Source organism: Macrobrachium nipponense, chromosome 15, assembly GCF_015104395.2.
Source record: "Macrobrachium nipponense isolate FS-2020 chromosome 15, ASM1510439v2, whole genome shotgun sequence".
NCBI classification, from domain to species: Eukaryota; Metazoa; Arthropoda; class Malacostraca; order Decapoda; family Palaemonidae; genus Macrobrachium; species Macrobrachium nipponense.
Window position 1 is genome coordinate 78289226 of NC_087208.1, and position 5000 is coordinate 78294225.

Below are 5000 nucleotides of genomic sequence, written 5' to 3' on the forward strand. Positions count from 1 at the left end.
GTTTCATTTATCGAAAGGATACAGCTACACAAAGAACAATTACAGAGCGTTGAGAAGTGACAGGTTGCAAAGCTACTGAAACGAGACATGATCCACCAAGACGCATAATCCAAGATGCCATTGCGGTGCTACCAAAAGAACTTGCAGCCAAGATTGGATCAGGAGTAAAATTAACACGTACCGTAGTGCTATGGAGAACAACCCTCCACCCCGGCAATCAGCTGCATCCATCATTATCCCGGAATCCCTTTGGTCTACTTTCACGGGCGATGATTTCATTCTCTATGACAGTGGTGAGGTGGTGAGACATAGGTTATAATTTTCAGCATTAATGAAAGTCTTACCTGGCTGAGAGACAATCGTAACTTGGTTAGCTGCCGGAACATTCAAACCAGCTCTAAGTCCTTTTTTTTTTTTTTTTTTTTTTTACAAATGTTTATGGTGTATGCATTGATAAAGGAAGTGTAATATCTTGCATATTATATGTTTTACTCACGTTTTTCTATATCTATCTTTCTCCTATTATCCTGAGCTGTTCGAAATGCGTTTGTCTAATTTATGCTATATTCTTCATCCTCCGATAGTTTATAAGACATACAACCACGCATGCACGCGCGCGCGCACACACACACACACACACATAAATATATATATATATATATATATAATATATATATATATATATATATATATATATAATGTGAATTACTTATCACATCACCAGGATTCATTAAATTATTCGAGCTACAAATGTCCTTTAATATCAAATTAGCTCTACCTCGGGATTAATATCTTTTCATATATGTAAACTGAAGGTTAATTTTTAAGTTGATAATAGTTTTGTCCTCTGTCCACTGGGCGGTGGTTCGAACCCACGAGAGGACGAAATTATTAATATCTAAAAAATTCCCCTACGGTTTACATATATGAAAATATTTTAATTCCGAGGTAGAGCGAATTACATATTAAAGGACATTTGTAGCTCGAATAATATATATAATGAAGGCATGTATTCACTTCCAGATTCGCTTTTTCTTGTGCGGATTGCATCCTTTTCAATCGAACTACAACTCACAGAGTCAATTAACCTTTTCAATCGTATTGCAACCCATATAGTCAATTAATTGCCCATTATTCATGCCCTGATTTGCTCAGCATAGGTATAAATGGGGCAAAAAGAATATGACTAATACATTTCGCCTAGTCGATGAATCGAAGTCTCCGGTCCAGTAGACACATAAAACCTGAAAATCCAAACATTTCCAGTTCACCAAAATATATCTCTATACCAGGAAACTAGATTTGGTGGGTGACAGGTAACGCTAAAAACTTGATTAAATGGTTGGTCGTTTCATCAATTTATAAATGTTTTGGACATGTTTCATCATCTCTGTATTTTAACCTCGTGGTGTTGACCGAGTTCGTGGAAAAAAGTTATAATGGCATTTGAAATGTGTATCTTTCTCTCTCATTCCGTGACTGAAACTCGTGCGCACATAAAAGTCGACTCCAAAAGGTCACTAAACGTGCTAAATTACCAAAGAAAATATTTTCGAATCATGAAAATCTTAGATGGACCAAATTATACCGACACCAAAACTAAGCTGATCGCGAGCTTGATTTGGAGAGGCGTCAGGAAAGTTAAGTATATCTAAGTTTAACCAGACCACTGATCTGATTAACAGCTCTCCTAGGGCTGGCCCGAAGCATTAGATATTTTTACGTGTCTAGGAACCAACTGGTTACCTAGCAACGGGATCTACAGCTAATTATTGTGGGATCCGAACCACGTTATATCGAAAAATGAATTTCTAATCACCAGAAATAAATTCCTCTGATTCAACGTTGGCAGAGCGGGGAGTCGAACTCGCAGTTACCGAATCGGTTTCTCGTCCAACGAGAAACTGTTATCAAGAAAGATGTAATGCGATGATCAGGGGTATTGAAATACAAATCAAAATCAGTCCTGCATTAATTACAAGAATCCCTTGTATATGAAAGGAATTACCTTACATTTACAAAGTTGTTATAATCTTTGGTAATATTAATAGCAATACTTAGTTTGGGCGTTTTTATATAAAAATGATCTATTTATGTATTAATTTTTAAAGAATATTTTAAATTTTGCGAATAATACATGACTAATAATATGAAAAATAAATTCAGCACAAAAATATTCTAATGATTTTAAAATAATTGAATTTTGAGTCTTTCGTATAATGAAAATAAAGACAAATTCGTAAACGATATGGTTTCATTGACGCCATAGTATCAATTCTCAAAGAAATATCCCCCAAAACTGCTTTATCCGAGTAGGTAACTTCATTAACCATTCCATAAAAGTATATCAAAACCATTTTGCTTTTGTTTATCACGGTAATACACAAGCACAAACTTAGAAATATAGGGAAAACATGACCTCCTCAGCGGAGGTATTCGAAGACTACAAACCTTTGCCATGCACGCCAGACCCTTCAAAATCTGATCACTTATTGTCAAATGATATTTTTGTATGAAACGACAAATAACAACTCGCGAAAACCTGCTAACAAACATAACCTCCTATCACATGTAATAAGGAAGCTGGTGTTTTATAATCTTGGATCGCAAACGATTTCACCGTTCACGGTTTCTTTTGTAAGAACTAAAAGAGGTCGGGCACAGTCTCCACGTTCTGCTTCTGGACCATTCATCTTTCTTCTCTTTTCTTTTTGAATTGACTTTATGTTCGGTACGTGACTGACCACACCGAGGACCACACGGCCATGAAAGGAGTGACCGTCTTTGTCCGCTGGGAGTTACATGGCACAGTTGCATAAAAAGCATAAATTTGAAGCTCTCTCTTTTGGCCTTTAGAGCAAACCATTCACACTCGCTAACACACTGCATACACAGTGTTTATATATATATATATATATATATATATATATATAATATATATATATATAGGTATATATATATATATGATTTTTGCCATTCTACCTAGTTGCTAAGGAAATATAGGTAAAAATATAGAAACTTACTCCTGAGAGATAGATATATCAAAGCGGAAAAAAGACCGTCCAGGAGAAGATCCAAAGTTTTATATTCCCACAGGATACTGAAAGGAATTGCTTCATTTAACTTAAGCAGAAGGACATCATTCTTCATTTTCAGAGTTTATCTGTATTTTGTTTTCATGGATTTTGTTAGGAATATTCAGTTTCTATCTTTACTTGGCTATTTTTGAGCACTGAAAGAATCATGTTTTGAAACTTTCCCCGTGAAAATGTGAAAAATATCTTGGGGGGAATATAAAACTTAGGATATTCTCCACGAGTGGTCTTTTTTCCTCAGCTCCTGGACAGGACCCCGATGTATTCGTTATTCCCTTCGGAATTCTGAACCTTCAGCGTTAGAAACTCGAATATTCGATCGAAATGGGTACAGTCATCCTTAGATAGTCACAGGGAATAAGGCGGCTGGCCTCCCGCTCATGTTTATGACCCCAAGAGACCCTGGTTCCCATTTGCAACTGGATATTGGACTAGTTGCCGGTAAGGCGGGAGCTACTCATGGAAGTAGCAAACATGAGCAGCGCGCTGCGCCAATTCTGAAAGATTTTAGGAGATTATGCTAATAAAAGTTGAACTAAATTTTCTTATAAATTAATTACCAGAAAGTGAGAAAAATTCTTGAAAACCTATGGGTGCAAATACCGAGCTTAAGCGTAATTGCTTACGCAATGCAAAGCTTGCGTTAGATCTATAAATAGCCAATAAGAACAGCGCTACTAAATAAAACCGGAACTATGGCCAACATTGCGACATTTTTACGGCCGTATCCACTCAGGGTTATTACAAGAGAAGGGTATGAAAAGGCAGCACAACGCTGATAAGTCAAAAGCATTGAAGAAAGTATGTTTGATTTCTAAATGTATATGACATTTGGAAACGGTAAATGCTATCAGTTATGAAGTACTTATATCAGAGTATGAGTCTTCAGAAATGAAGACCAGACCATGCAATGTAATTTTATAAATTACAAAGTGCCTATTACGTAATGTAGAGGTAATTCTGTTTTCTAACATTAAATTAACGGGTGATTATCGCAAATCAGCTGAATCAGTCTTCACGAAATGAACACCAAAATACGCATTATTATCACTGATTTCTTATCGTCGTGCGTGCTATTTCACACCCACAAATTAATATTAGAGAATGCTGACATACATCTACCAATTTGCTTAACTTACAAAGCATTCTTTTAAAAAATGTCTCATTCTTGTCCTCATTTTTGTACTTTAGAGACAAAGTATAGGGTATACTTACTAGTGTGCGTTTACGTGGCTTAGCAGGATATCTGACAAATACGGGTCACGGTTTAGATAACTATAAACTCATTACTGGTACTCTGCAAAATAATTCACTGTTTGAATAATAACATTGCAGATGAGGGATGAAAAGCACCAAGCGAGAGTATAAATCTCGAACAGACAAAAAATAATGTTACCCAGTGAAAAAGAAGATTATAGTCGCAAAGAAGTTTATAGTCACAAGGAAATATTTGAATGAATGTTCAAAATTAACGCAAGAACTGTTTTCGACCGATGAATTTGTGCGTTTGTACATATATGAAATGACAAACAGCTTTTATTCATCATGTAAACACCGAAATGAAAATGCCAGGCATTTCAGAGTGTGGTCCACCAATCTCTGCTTCTACGACTGCATCAGCTGCTCTTATTAACCAAGTGAGTAATCTGGAAAGTGATTCACTTAGACCAGAAACTCATTTGGTCCGTCTTTAATGTGATGCCAACGGCTTCAGCATCTGATGACCCTCAGCCTGAGGCAATTCAAAGCACAGTTGCAGGAGAGCCCTGTGACCTATGAACTTCGCAGGACGGGCATTTAACTTCTCCGTAGAGTCACTTTAATATATATGTTTCGTTGAAATTAGTTAAAGTATCGCAAACCGTTGATTACAACTGCAAGGGCTGATATACTGCACATTCATCT